Source organism: Colius striatus, chromosome 7 (assembly GCF_028858725.1).
Source record: "Colius striatus isolate bColStr4 chromosome 7, bColStr4.1.hap1, whole genome shotgun sequence".
NCBI lineage: Eukaryota > Metazoa > Chordata > Aves > Coliiformes > Coliidae > Colius > Colius striatus.
Genome location: NC_084765.1, coordinates 27,725,613 through 27,742,017, shown reverse-complemented (window position 1 = coordinate 27,742,017; position 16,405 = coordinate 27,725,613). Strand labels below are relative to the sequence as shown.

Genomic DNA, 16,405 nt, shown 5'->3' with positions numbered 1-16,405 from the left:
TAGGAATGAAGTGTTTTTTTGTGTAATACTTTCCTTGCCTCCTACAACCTAAGCCCACACAGTACTATTTCCCAATCCACTCCATATTCTGCATTAAAACATCAAATATGTTCCAAGTTCTATTTAAATCCTTCGCTTGGTATAAAACATATGCTTCATTCAAAATGGGGAAAAACATCACCAAAACACTGAAATTAAATACTGAAAAATTACCAAGCAAGCCAGATCTAAAAAACAGGACCTTATCCAGCTTTGGCAGGAATCTCAGTTTTATTGCAGTTTGCTACTTGTTCATTATATGCTGTGTCACAACTATTCTTCATTACAGAATGTCTTTCTTGTGGAACGTGTGCTTCATACACAACTTCTGTGTTCAACTGATACTATTAACAAAACCTCAAAGTGAAACCCTACTCAGGGTTTCAGGCACTGTTCAAGGAAAGAGACTTGGATGCTACCACTGCTTTGCCTAGATCATCTCGCCTCCAAAGAGACTCTTATCTCCCCATCCACCATTCTTTGTCAGAACCTGCACAGGCCTTCAATGTTGCGTTCTATTAGGCATTTACCCAATGCTTTTCTTGACCTATGTGAAACTAAATTTACATTATTTATGAGTTTCTCACATTCAAGATGGCTGTTATATTTTGCTGAGCCTCAATAATCTTAACACTGGAAAATTAGGACTGTTGAAGGGGAAATTTCCAAGATATGTTTAGTTACGTGCTGCTATTTTAATGAAAGCAACCAAGGTCAATATGACTTATCACTCACCCTGAAGAGAGCTAGAAAACTTTTCACCTGATTATTTATTCCTCCTAAATAACGATGTCCCTAAGAAGTTGTAATTTGTTTGGATCACATACAAAAAAGATTAAGATGTCTTAACAATAAACCAGTTTACCAATTCCCACTTGAGTAAACTCTTACTAATACAATAATTCAGACAGCAGTCACTCAATAGCCTTGCGACTATTTTCACCTTTTGTCCACATGTTCCCAGAAATAAAATTGTATGCATCAGTACAATCTTGTACTTAAGAACTCCACAAAGCCTTTTTTTGAGAGCTTTAGCTCACAGAACAGAAGTAGATTAAAAAGCTTTTCATCTTAGGATGATGATTTTGAATATTCAATACAGTCATATATGGAAATCTCTTGATCTAGTGATTGAAGATGAGGACTTAAAACCAGCTTGCTGTTGGTGGTAACGTGGTTTACAAAGACTAGTTACTGCACAATAGGAAAAGGTGACTAATTTAAGCCACTCCTCATGCACCATCCTCACAAAATAATACAAATAAAAAACCTCAGAATGAAGGGAGCAACATTTAGGAATTCTTACAGCACAAGATCTAATTCCGATCTGCTTGCCCTATATGGCTGTAACAGCTGCAGAAGTTATATGCTGACAAACAATATATGTATCCAGAATAAGTTCATAAGCATTTTGTGTGTCATGCTTTCAGTATTGCTTTAAAACAAAGTTATTCAGCTATCACTACCATTAAAATAACATCATCAGTAAAATATGCTAAAGTGAACATGACTTCACTTAGATAGAAGGAAAGAGTATATTGTGGTGAGTTAATCTCCAAGTAAAACGTTGGTTTAGTCTTTTTTTCCCTCTAAGATCTAATGTTGTACAATATGGATTAGGACATGGAGGTGCATTTTCTTATAACAATATTTTAGGATGTTTTCCACTTACAAAAGAGAAAGTTAAGAGAAATATTTAGCACACATCACCTGCTTTTTTCTATTGTTTCTTATAAACAGACTATGCTTTGCTTACCATCTGGTGCAAATACGTTATTTGGCTCTGCTGTTTTACAAACTGCTATGGCTTTTAACTAAATTAAGAAAGGTTAAGATTTTCTTCTCAGAGAATGGATAGCCAACCTACTCACAAGAAACAATGCAACTAAAATGCATTCAATGCTGACAAGAGAGCCACTCAAAGCTGTAGAGAGGCAAATTTTCTTTAACATCAAGTCCCTTGAGTCTTAATATCTAAACTAACTGATGCAGAAAAAAACACAGAATCATGGCAGACAGGCAAAAATCAACTTCATTGGCCATTTTTGAGTTAGTAAATTCCAAGTAAACGCACACCATAACCTCTCAAAGAGTTTTCTAATGAATGAGATTTATGAAAAGGCCATCATATAACATTTAAAGCTTACTGAAAGAATTTTCATAAACTTCAGCTTTGTTTTCCTTCCAGTGTATACACCAAAGGGGTTTGAAGTACTTACTATTTATATTCTTCACTGGCAGCAATTCCACTAGTGACTATGGTTACTTTCTTCTACTAGTGGGATTTCGTTCCATCAGCACACCAAGATCCCATGTGAAGTGGTGACCAAATTTCCTGAATACAAATTTATTCTCCTACCATTCACTTGCATGCACTGACATGAAAACATTTCCAAAGAGATATCTCCTTTCATAGTTACGAATCCAAGAATATTCCCCAAAGCATTTGTTTTTTCTGATTAGCAAGTAGTTACCAACACAGTTCAATCAGTTCTAGAGTCACACATAATTAGTATAACTACACAAAGAGATAATACTTTTTTTTTAAAATCTAAAATAAAAAGCTAATTAAGGTCTTTAGCCATGTTATTCATTATCACAATTGATACGGTGATCTGACAGCAGCATTGGTGAAATGAGGAAAACGGAGACATTGCAAAAGCAGACTTAAGCAGTGCTAATTCTTAAAAATACAATAGTTACAAAGTTCCTGCTGATAGGCTTGATTATAAGAATGCTCTATAAATATTTAGCTGTAACTGTACAGTAACAAAAACAAAATAGTGTTTTTAGCAATCTAGCCTTCTCTTAAGTTTTCACCTATGATGAAATGTGTATCCTAGATGACTATTAATTCTTTAATGACTTTATTTAATTTAACCTTGTTCTTAGACATATCTGATATAAATCGACATGCTGCTTTAATTACAGGCTGCTTTGAAAGTTCAATAAAGACATTTTTCAAATACAGGGAATAGAAGGACAAAATTCCATTAGTGACCTTTTAGTATTAAAAGCATCATTTCCAGATGAGCATTCAAAGCCAGAGACACATTTCAAACAGTAATGTGTATAAGGTCAAAATAACTCCAACAGATGAAGAATATGGAGCAAGACTTAGCAACATTTTGCTTACCACTTTGTGACATTCTCATCTCAATGCTTTACAGTACAGAAATGGCAATGCATCTTTGAAGTTTTTCAGTAATGATTTTTCCTTGTTCTTTCTGCCATCTCTCTTACACATATTAAGATGAAACAAAGTTTACTCATCTTCTCAGTTATTTGTTCTTATACCAATGAAAGGCATGACACTTTTCCTAAGGTTTAGAGAACTCATTTGTTATATGATCATATTCTCCAGTCTTCCTGGAAATTGTTTTACAATAGTCAATAGCTCTAATGGCCAGGTTAGTCTCATGGCTCTTAACTGAAGTATTTACTTGGAGCTTCAATATTTATGCATCACATTTATTTTTCATCTTGATGTCTTTCTTCACAAACACAGACACAGCTGTACAGAATTCATGAATTCTGTAAAAAAAATAGTACACTAATATATGCACGCAGCAGAGAGAAGTTTTTAATTAATGAAGGATTTTTTATGTCATTATATGCATAACAAAGAAAACAGAATCTTACCTCAAAATTAAACTTCATTTAATAGAGAGGAAGCTTGTCTCAAAGTAATGCTTGACCATGTGGAATGCTTCCCATAATCAGGTCTGTAACAGAAAGACACAAACAAGTTACTTTTTTATCCGCAGTCCATTAATTTCTAGTTTTGAAGTACCTTCTGCCAAAGGAAGCAACTCAGGAAGTTTTAAGCTTCCTTTTCTCTTTGGGAGTCTGAACTTGCATTGCCATAAAGAGCAGCTTTAAATTCAAAAAATTCAATCCAGGCTTCCAAATCATTCACATTTAAAAGCTCATAATTGTCTAGTCACTGAACAAAACATTTGCAGCACAAGTCTGGATGTTAAAATAAACAATCACACAGATCTCTCAAAGACATCTATTTTGCATTAACTGTGCACTTCTATGGCTTTTGGTTTCTGTATGAGATAACTTGGTAGAAAACAGTACAGCATAAGCTTCTCTAAAAAAATTTCCCAGGGAACTCTCTTCTGAGCACACGTTATGAAAAAAATAAATACAGAATTCAAAGTTCTGTATTGTTTTTAAAAGATGACAGAAACTCTACGTCAAGGTTTTGTTTGTTTTGAGGAGGCAGGCTTTTTTGCTTGGGTGGTTTTAGGCTTTGGTTTTCACACTTTTTTTTTTCATTTTTCTCTAGGATTCTCAGGATCATTTGTCAGTTTCTAAATGCAGGCTAATATAGCATACAGATTTAATACTCATCTCACGAGGATGTGCAAATCAGTTTGAACATCAAAGTAAATGGCAGTTAATTAATTCCTGCTCTTGCTCCCTACGCCAACCCTGTACTATTAAATAAACATCTTCAAGTATCTCAAAGTTTACAAGATTGTTCACTTCTCCAGCCACTAACATCCCTGGAAAAACAGAAGATGGCCCAGATCTTGCTGCTAACAAAGGTCTGTGTATGTTCTGTGTGTGTAGACTATAGTTCTGGAAAGCTTTTATCCCATTTTTATATCTCTTGGAGAATTCTCTTACCACAATCCAAAAAATTCGTAAGAAGTCCTGATACATAACACCTACCCAAATTTGAAACTAGTTTATTTACCAATGTAGAAAGACCAGGAAGTTAAAGAATAAAGTTACGTATGTATACAGCTACAAAAGAATGAATGTCTCCTAGTTGAAAACGCCCACAGCAACACAGTAATTCTTGCAAATGTTAAAACAACCAAATTTGGATCAAACATTTCAAATGAATAAATTTATCACAGGATATTTTTCTTGTCCAGATTGGTTAGAAAACGGATTTCTTTTTCCTTTCAGTAGACTTTTAAGCAATATCAGCTCTATGTCAACAAAACTATTAAATGCAGGCTAACAGATTTACTGCAAACCACAGTAAATGAAGTCTACATTAGGACAATTATTTAAGCATCTAATGGATCACCTGCACCTGCATTGAAACTTCCATTTGTAGTAGATTGTTACTCTGAAATTCAGTCCTCTAATCCACACTCATTTGACTTTTCAACATTTACCAAGTTTCCAGTAATGCACAAAGAACATATAATTAAGTTTAATTAATGGTGTGCCACCAGCCTGCACCTCATGGATTTTCTGCTAAAATTTAAGGTCAGGATTAAAGCAAGTTCAGTGCAGAGACTGTCAGCATATATAATGCATTCCCTTAAGTGACTATATCAGTGTATAAGGGATTTGTCTGTAACACACATATTTTTGTTACAGTAACATGCCAAAGTCCTGTTGAGTATAGCCCATGAATTCACCAGCCACTCTACTTCATGGCAGCCACTGTTTACTTCTCTCTGCTTGCACTTAAGTTTCTAAAATTTGTTTCAAATGCGATTGTGAAGTATTCCATTCACTATATTTCTGTCAGTATCGATAGCTTTCTTCATTTTCAGTCCTCTGTTGACAAGACATCAGAAGGCCTTTCAAATCCCCACACTCTGAGAGCATCAAGTACTAACTAGAAATATATTCACTTCTACTTAGAGCCTTCATCAATTAAGGCTGACACCAGACATATAAAAACATTAATGCCTGAAGAATGTATCAACAAGTATGCATCAACAAAATCTGATGTAGCAAAGAATGAAGTGACAATCCCAGTATTATAACTTTTTAGTTATACCTGACAAAGGTCCTCAAATAAATTGTCCGATTCAATATACGCTGTTCATTTATGATTGTGATTTAAATGGTTAGGAAACTGCTTTGAAAATTGCTCTCTTCACCCAAGTTTTACTTTAAGAAATAAGCCCCTATTTTCAATCTAAACCAAATATGGTAAACTAAAAAGGTATTTTTCTGTAGTTTATCAGAAGGGTCTATCTAGTTAAGTAAGTGATAATCAGAAATGTAACTGGGAAGGAACGAGGTGAAGGAATTGCTCTCATAACATTTTATATGAATGGAAGACAAAAAACTATGCATTTGCACATACTACCAAAGCAACCTAATGAGTAAAATACTATGTTTCAAAATATCAGCTTCATTTGAAATAGTAAATTTTCAGGTATCTGAATACTGAACAGCAGAAAAATGAATATACCTTGTGGAGCCTGAGGAAAAAAAAATTGCTTATATTATGCTACATTAAGACTTGCTTGAACAAACGTGACTGTGGAAAGAGCCCTACTCTTGACTACTGCTGAAGTAGCTATGTATTTTTTTACTTACCAATTAGAGTTAAAGAGAGCCTAAAAACTATTAATCACTGTTTGTTTATTCTATTGTCCTCACTTCCTGGAATGTAGTCAGAGATGGAACTCAACTGCCCAAAAGCCTAGTCAGCAGATCACCCTGAATCCTGGATTTGTTCACAGCATAAGCCAACTTACTAACATACTAACTTAGTGGAGGATGAGTGCATAAAACACTTAATTCTAGAAGTTTACACAAAATTCTACCGGCTTTATGAAAATTGAGTATTTTTTCTGCCTATGTTCCCCATCTCCATCCCTGTCCCTCCACTTATGTTTTTTTCTTAACTAAAGCTACATTTCTATGAAATGTTTGGTTCAAGTACTATTGACGATATGAACAAGACGACTGGATACAGAAAAGCAGTGAAGTAGAATGTGCTTTCTAAGTTCCACTGCGGAATTCTATATTGTGAATTAGAAGTATACTACAGTTTTGCTCTTTATAAATATTTCCTAGGTATTCTGCATTCTCAAAATTCTTGGTGATAACATAGTTTAATTCAGTATCATTAGGACTACAGGTTGACTGAGACTACAAGGATAAACTCCAGCATACTCTTACAATACACTTTTTGAATGTGGAAAATATTTCTACCCATGTATTTCCTTTGGGCTTATAAGCATTTTCCTGTACTGAGTTTTGTGTGGTTTTTTATTTGGTTGGTTTGGATTTTTTATTTGTTTTGGTTTGGGTTCTTTTTGTTTTGGTTTGGGTTTTTTTGCTTGTTTGTTTTTTTAAATGTCTTATTGTTGTTAGTCAAGCATTGCTTTGAAACTAAAAGTAACTTAAAATACACGGTCCATTAAACAAAGCAAGGATTCCCATGTTTTAATTCTATTGGCATTTATTCACCATGTTAGATGAATCCGCTAGTAGCTTAACATTTTGAGCTATAAACAGAGAAATAGTTCTTTTTTTTTCCCCCAAGACAATGGGAAATGTAGTTCTATGCTTCAAAACTTCATGTTCTTTGTATACAATAATCACAATGAATGGCCATTTCAAGCTAACATAGAGATATTTTAAGTGACTTCTTTCAAGTATTAGTTCCTTCATTTACTGGTCTTATTTTTTATTATTTTCTTAAAGACAAGAAACTAAATTACTACAAGGACACAAAATATGCAATATCAGGCACAGGTATTTTAAGCATCATCTTTGGAGTCTGAATCCCTAATGTCAGACCCATTCATATAAAACAGGGCTGAATTCCACCAAATAGATTTAAGGAGAAGATGGAGAAATATGGTCTATGCAGCCACTCACAGTATCATAGAATGGTAGGGGTTGGAAGGGACCTTTAGAGATCAGCTTGTCCAATCCTCCTGCAGAAGCAGGTCCACAAAGAACATAATAAACAGAACTTGATATAATCTCCAAACTAAAACTTAGATTCCCACATTCCTTCAAAACTCTTCCCAATAACTTACTACTTTGATTCTTTTTCATTCTGAATCTTGATTTCAGTGCCATATAATGAAAATACCACAAGAATGTGGTTCCAATTTTCCTTTTAAGTCTTCCCTCTGTTCTCTTCTTCTGACATTTCTCTAATCAGCACAACAAAAGATGCACTCTGTAAAACAACATTCTGAGAACACATTTACACTGCTACATGCTCTCATGTGGAGGACACGCAATGTGCTTAGGTATGACACACTGTCCTTGATGAGCGTTTAATAATTTTGCAGAGTTTGCAGTAGAAATGCTTTTAATCAGCTTTGTACAACAAATAGCCTGGAAGGTGAAACATTTTCACTGGGCAAAGACAATTTGTTATACCACAAAGTTCCTTTTTGATGCAAGACTTCATCGGATTTCTACCTTTACAGACCTTCACCATTTTACATAAAACCCATACACACATGAACACTGAAAAAAGCATCCCTTGCAATGAAGGTTGGAATCGGGCTTCTTGACCTTGATTTCCCATTCTTGTTTGTGTAAAATGTTTGAGTTACATTCTACTGGTAAATGTAGTGTTCATGCAACATCAGGACTCCTGATAACAAGATTATAGAATGTTAAGGAAAAAATATTACAAACTTAAGTCAGTTAAATTCTTAACTGACTATTTGGAAGTGCCAAGTAACATGTATTTCAGATTCTGTTACAAGACTAAGGTGGTATTCAGCCCAATGGCTTTGGAAAACATCTTAATCAAGTGAAGACATGATGGGATAAGACACCACCAAAAGTACACTTGAAACCTCAAGTAACTTTAAGGATGTCTGAACATTTACTGGAAACATCCATAAGCCTGAGTAAAACTGAGTTGGCATACAATTTTATTTATCAAACTGACATTAAAAACCAACAGTAATGTGTCTGTGAGGTGGATCAATATAGAATTTTTCACAATCAAAGCAATCTCTGGCATTTATCACATTAAACATTTTTGTAACCAACAACCATATTTTTGCAGGTGATTTCTCAGAACAGGCACACTGCTTCTCCTGAAGCATGGCACAGGACACATAAACCAGATGGATGAGCAACACACTAAGTTTATGCACCTTGGGTAAACCTGCAGGTTAACTGCAGTAATGTCCAGGCTTTCCTTTCTTGAGGGCAGACTGGGTCAACTAGGGTTAGTAAAACAGCAACAATTGCCATGGATCAGGGGTATCCAGTGAGGCATTTTGAGATCAAGCATGTGGGCATATACATTCTGCGCCTGGACAAGTGCATGAAGAACCTATCACAGAAACATAACCAAAGACAGCCATGTCCTTCAACATACTGTGAACCATTTCTATTGAGTTTGACAAAGAGCTAATAGAAATCTTAGCCCGACGCTACTTGAGGAACTTCTCATTTTAAACATTTTCCAGTGGTTTGTATTAGATTTTAATCTAGGTAATAGTTCATTACCAAAAGCCATAAGCTTTCCTTTAAGATACCGTAACTATACTAACCACGGAACATTGAACAATCATACCATAACTACTACTATAAATCTCTCAGTTAATGAGGAAGGGTTAGTAGATTATGAGAGCCTCCTTTATGCCTGCAGCCAGGTTTCAACTATGGATTTTTCAAGTTTTAAGTGTTGCACTACCTTCAAACAAGAAAGAAACATGAACACTACATGTGAATCCAGAAATTCTGCATTTAATTTCATCATGTGTAACTTGCTCAGCAACACAGTACACCTATATGCTTTGCTAGTATTCTTAGTACTTGTGAAGATTAAAAAATGGGCTACAAAGGAGAAAAACGACCAATAAGCATCCCATACCCCAAAATGGCTGTTGCTCATAAATCAGCATGATTCCCCACAAGGCTGTACTGCCATTCAGCAGGATCTCGACTGGCTGGAGAGTTAGGCACAGAGGAACCTGATGAGGTTCAACAAGGACAAGTGCAGAGTCCTGCACCTGGGAAGGAACAACCCCCTGCACCAGCACAGGCTGGGGGTCAGACTGCTTAAGAGCAGCTCTGCAGAGAAAGACCTGGGAGTCCTGGTTGATAATAACGTAAATATGAGCCAGCAATGTGCCCTTGTGGCCAAGAAGGCCAATGGCATCCTGGGATGCATCAAGAAGAGTGTAGCCAGCAGGTAAAGGGAGGTTCTGCTCCCTCTCTACTCTGCCCTAGTGAGGCCTCATCTGGAGTCCTGCGTCCAATTCTGGGCTCCTCAGCTCAAGAGGGACAGAAAATGTCTGGAGAGAGTCCAGCACAGGGCCATCAAGATGATCAGGGGACTGGAACATCTTTCATACGAGGAAAGGCTGTGGGAACTAGGGCTGTTTAGTCTGGAGAAGAGGAGATTGAGGGGAGATCTTATTAACATTTATAAATATCTAAAGGATGAGTGTCAGGAGGTTGAGACATACCTCTTTTCTATAGTAGACAGTAACAAGACAAGGGGTAATGGGATGAAGCTGGAACACAAAAAGTTCCACTTAAACGTAAGAAAAACTATTTCACTGTGAGAGTGACGGAGCAGTGGAACAGGCTGCCCAGGGAGGGTGTGGAGTCTCCTTCCTTGGAGGTCTTCAAGGCCTGCCTGGACATGTTCTTATGTGACCTGATCTAGGTGACCTTGCTTCTGCAGGGGGTTGGACTAGATGATCTCTAAATGTCCCTTCCAACCCTACCATTCTATGATTCTATGAATTGAAACACAAAATTTACTTTGGAATAAAAAATACAATTTTAATTAACTTTCTTTTTTCCCCAGCACAGTATCACAGAGTATGTTCATTATAGTGAGAAATCCATTTCAGAAAGCAAAACAAACCTCTCAGCCATGTCTTTTCTTGCCCTTCCTCCCCACTAGACATATATGATCTATCGTTTACACTCTAGTTTTGCAAAAATACCATTTATCAGATCACAATCCAGATTGCTCCACTCTCTCTAGATAACAGGCCACTAAGGTTGTCTCTGCTCCAAACAATCCAACATCCAAATCACCTAACACTTCTGAGTCTTTTTGCCTGATACCTGTGACTTCAACCAGATCAACTGTTTAAAATAATCAAATATGTTGGTAACATATTCCATGTAGTCTACTGTCAGACATTCCATAAATAATCAGAATTTACCTATTGAAACAGAGTACTCAACATTTAGGCAAATTTGACTATGTCACCGGTGACACTGCATTCTCAAATGCAATTCTTCCTTTACACTTGGAACTAAACATTATTCCTTAAAAACAATGCTTCAACGTGAGCTGAAGCATTCAAGCTGCACTTTCTTCCTTTATACTTCACAGATGGTAGCTCAGCCCTACAGCGGTCTGTCAAAACTCAGCTTTCAACCTCTAAGGATCTATTACTGCTTCCCTCTATCTGATCTTAACTACTGAGTGTCAGCTTCTGTCTGTCAATCTTTATAGCACCCTGTGCAAATAGGATTATAGTTCTGAAGTCTGAAGAAGCACAAATGAATTCCAAAACACAAGAGGAAAGTATGGCATTTCTTCTCAAGGCTGCATGTTTGTATACAGTAGAAAAAAGAAGCCTGTTGTGATCCTTCAAAGTCAATTATACTCTGCTATATTTTCAAATTTATGTAAAACTCAGATCTCTTACACTATGAGGCTGAGCCAACTTTCTGTAATTAATGTAAGAGATAAACATCTTCCTGCCTTTTTGTCAGGCAAATACTACTTTACTCCTCTCAGAGCTATTCAAGTGTAACAGGTAGTTTTCCATAAAGAAGCAGTTATTACTCAAACTTTATTTTGAACTCCAGCTTTCTAAGTTAAAAAAAGGTTTCCATTGTATTGTCTATTAAAAAGACAAAATGTCTTTTAATGTGAATTGTTATTCCCTTTAAGATAAGCAAAGAAGGTTCACAAAAAGTTAAATGGTAACTTATTTCAATTTTTAATATTATCGTTGTTATTACTCTTACAGAAAAAGCTATAGCATATATTCACATTCAGTCATGCTTGGTAAGCTCTTTGAAATATATTTTCCCAGAACAGTATGTCATCCTGGCATTAAATTGCAACGCCTCTCCTCTGACAACAGAAGGTAAGTTTGATTCGTAGGAGTGATCTGACGTACAGGGCAGTCATGCTTTACTGCCCTGCTAATAAACCAGGCACTAGAAAGGTGCATCAATTCTTCTGTCATAATGTGCACAACACTCAGCATCCTACATTACTACAGGAAGCATCCAGAGAGTTACAAGTATCAACCATTACTAAGTATGCTGGGCTTGTGATGTATGTAAGAAGTTAATTATAGCCATCATCGATCACAGAATCATAGAATCGTTTCAACTGGAAGATATCTTTAAAATCATTGAGTCTAGCCTTTGTCCTAGCCCTATCAACCACTAGACCATTTCCTTAAGTACAAATCAATCATCCTTAATTTATTAGATCTGTCTCTAGATTTGAGCATAGAATACAATGTTCTTCTAAAAGAAGAGAGCAAATGACAAGTAATGATGTGAAATAACAGGTCTTCAAAAATGAACACGTGGCACTTTCCTCATTGGGCTATCATTCACACTAACTGTAATATCTGATCTTTTATGATTTGGAATCAATGTTATCCTTTACTTTCGCACAGACTACCTGTAAGCAGTTTAACAACTAGAAACAAGATAGTATGCCTGTTTTTCATGACAACAGAAAGCATGGCTTGCCTCAGAACACTTGCAGTTCTCTGATGGATACTAGTACCTGGTCAGTGAATAAAACTCCATAGTATCAGAAAGAAATTCCTCGGCACAGAGTCTATTTTCTTTCCATGCTATGACACTATACCTTTAGAATGTCCAAATATGTACTTGCACTTATGTCAAAATTCATCAGATTTCTCATCCATTTATGCTGACATACATTACAGCATCAATTACTCAGCAATCCATCGCAAAGATTAACTTGAAGGATGACAGGAAATTCATATATCATTTTGCCTAAATACTTGCAAATAAAGTCATTAGCAATATGAGTATTAATTTTAAGTGTTAAGATTTCATGTCCAGGCTTGGTGCATGAGCTGAACAAGGAATAGCATAAAAGAAGTACTGACACATAAGAGAAAAAACCCCAAAGAATCAACCAAATAATAAGAGCATGAGGTTTTTGTGGTTGGTACAATTTCTTCACAGTATATTACCAAGACAGGACACCTGTCATTGTAATGGTGTAGTTCTCAAGCCATCTATATTTAGCATAGAATTCGCCAGCTAAATCTGTTCACAACAGAACTACAGTCCATTTATGTTGCAGCAGACAAAGCATACAATTTACTTCTCTGGTATGACTAACAGGAAGTGTGCCAATTTTCTAGACATGTTCCTCGAAGGCTAGGCTGCTCTATATTTGCATCCAAAGGGTTAGTATAGTAATGGTTCAGAGACCCTAGATACAAAGTGTCAGAAATTCAACTTCAATAGTAGTAAAACTTGGATTTTTCATTTTTATATTATCCACCCTTTTTTACAAGACTGAAGATATTATTTCTCAAGGGTAATGGTTTGTAAAATTTCCTTATCCCCAGATCAATATATGAATAAAACTCCAGATCAATTATCAATATCCCCAGATCAGTTTTACAAGACTGAAGATATTATTTCTCAAGGGTAATGGTTTGTAAAATTTCCTTATCCCCAGATCAATATATGAAATACTTAATTTAGGCAATCCAAAATATTCTGACAGTAAGAAACATACTAAATCACAAATACACTAAATATCCCAAGTTCATGTTAGCATATAAATTCATGATGTTTGGAAAGAGAAATTATTTTGAAACCAAAAAAATTATCCGAGCTCACCAAAACAAAATAAACTTCAATTCCATCCAATTTTTTTGTTACTTTGTCAACAAATCTTTCATAGATTATCTTGGCCAGGTCTGTGTGCATTACAGAGAATCTCCAAATAGAACATGTCCTCAGAATGAAAGCTAGTTACCAAACAAAATGTAACTACGCTGAAATATGGAGAGCAATGATTCTGGGCCGGCTCTATACACATACACACATGCATGTAATACAGAATACAGATTCTGTATTGCAGAATCACAGAATGGTAGGGTTGGAAGGGACCTTTAGAGATCATCTAGTCCAACCCCCCTGCTAAAGCAGGTCCACCTAGATCAGGTCACACAGGAATGTGCCCAGGGGGTCCTGAAGACCTGCAAGGAAGGAGACTCCACACCCTCCCTGGGCAGCCTGTGCCAGGGCTCCATCATCCTCATAGTAAAATAGTTTTTTCTGATGTTTAAATGGAACTTTTTCAGCTTCACTTATTACCTCTTGTCTTGTTGCTAGACACTATAGAAAAAAAGGGCTGTCCCAACCTCTTAAATCATTTATATATTTGTAAATATTAATGAGATTCCCCCTCAGTTTTCTCTTCTTTTCTACACCAAACAGCCCCAGTTCCCGCAGCCTTTCCTCATAAGGAAGATGTTTCAGTCCCCTGATCATCTTGGTGGCCCTGCACTGGACTCTCTCCAAATGTCCTCTGTCCCTCTTGAGCTGGGGATCCCAGAATTGGACATGGTACTCCAGATGAGGCTTCAACAGGGCAGAGTAGAGGGGGAGGAGAATCTATTATTACTTTAGACTGTAAATGCACATGGTCTTCTTACAGAGCTTACAATGGTTTTAGCTAGTCTTCACTCCATCACATACTGGCAGCATATCCAACATTTTCAACACAGTCAAAGCTAGAAGTTTACAACAAGTGGATGTCTACAGCATGAGGTAAACATCAGCTTGAGAATTTCATCAGTAACTGGGAAAAAGACACAACTCTGGAATATCTTTTAAGGCCCAAAGAAAATGTGGAAAACATCCACAGTCATTGGGGAGCCATGTCTTTACAGTACTCAACAGAAAGTGTACCCATTGTTTCTCCTATTTCAAAATAAAAGCTTTAAGCTGGTTTTAACAATTATTATAATGTCTTTCCTTGAAAAGCTCCTATTGTAAAGCAGAGTGTAAAAAGTTGCACTGTATTTTTGATTATACGCACTGAAAGAATACTCTAATCTCTATTCAAACAACTTAGATATTTTCAGACCAAAAGTCAGTCACATTAGTTCCTTTTTACTAGAATACTGTATTCATTTAAATATTTTGTGCCTAGGAATTTCAGCAGTTAAAATGCCATTAACATAATTCTAGTTATCACTCAACTGTTAAAACTGTATATATTTCTGAAGAACCAGCAGTACACCCCCATATGCTGATAGATTGAAAGACAGAAGAATGTGGAGTCAAACATAGTATTGGATTTTGTAGTACTGGAGAAAATTTATTGCATTATATAATCAACTTGCTAACAAAAAGTACTCAAATTCAAGTAATGACTACAAAATTGATTCATTCCTCTATTCCATTCATGTGTCGAAGAAAGCTATTCTTAAAACATCAATTCCTCTAGAGAAAATAAAAATTGGCATACCATGCCTGATCTTTAGACTTGACAGCTTGAGGTACAGTTTTCTCCTCCAAAAAAGAAACATATTTATCCCAGTGAAAAGCAATTAATTTATGAAGACATCTTGAAAGTATTCTTACAATTTGCCTTCAAGTTATGCAAATGAAAACTGTCTTCAGACAGACCACACAAACAGAAGGCTGTCCAGGGCAATCAGGTACCAAAATGCAGCTCTGGAAAGGAAATGTATGTTTACTATTATAACACTGTAACTTCCGGTATGACATCTTAAAACCACTAGTTTGGGATTGTCGTGACCATTTACAAAGTCTTGGAATTGAAATTATTTCCCTGATTTTAAAAGTTTGATTTTCAAAATTCTGTGGCAAATACAGTTATCTCTTTCAATTTCTCCATATAAAACCAGCCTTTGTAGATAAAGTTACCTACTTTCAGACATCAGACTACCCCAAATAATTAGGAGGCACACTATAATATCATTTAATGTATGAGTTTCATATCACTTCAGAATTGGAAGACCTAAAATTTCAGGAAGTCTCCACATTTATTTTTGCTATGCAAATTATGCAGGTATTCCCTACTTCAGTATCATATATCTTTTCCCTCTATACATTTGCCTAACGACATAGAGAAACAATGCTCAAATTTTCAGACCCATGAAATAATTTCCTTAAGTTTATTCTAGTAAAATAAAAAGAAAAGAATACCTGAAAATTAAATTAGTTTAATCTTCTACTACCTTAGTAATGAAAAAAAAGTAAACTCACAACAGTTTTCTATAAACAGTAACTGCTAATTCAACTAGTTTGTATGCTTCAAATAGCTGTCAGGAGTCCAAAATGCAATCATAATTAACTATTTGATGCCCATGGACATTGATGGACATCTTCCATCAATGGAGGCTTTTGCTTCAGTCAAGCTCTTAAGATTGTACAAGTTGAGATCAAAACCAACTGGTATTAAAATTACCCAGAGTAAAAACATTTAACCAGAACTGAAGCAAAGTACCTCCAGACCCCCAGAGACTATTCTCCTAGCTCAAAGTGAGCCCACTGTCATCATCAAATGATCTAGATCTCCTGTGCTCCTCAGAGCAGATTACTAGTAATCAAGTTTTGTGAGAATTTCCAAGACAGTTCTTAT

The 16,405-nt window shown here is 35.9% G+C and overlaps 1 protein-coding gene across 4 annotated transcripts in view; it reads right to left on the bottom strand.

The window, feature by feature from the left end:
• Positions 1–16,405, bottom strand: part of TLN2 (talin 2) — a 201,924-nt gene that overhangs the window by 135,513 nt on the left and 50,006 nt on the right. For all 4 annotated transcript variants that reach the window (XM_061999193.1, XM_061999196.1, XM_061999195.1 and 1 more), the window contains one exon: positions 3,682–3,764. The gene's annotated coding sequence lies outside the window, so the exon portion shown is untranslated. The remainder of the gene's footprint in view (positions 1–3,681; positions 3,765–16,405) is intronic.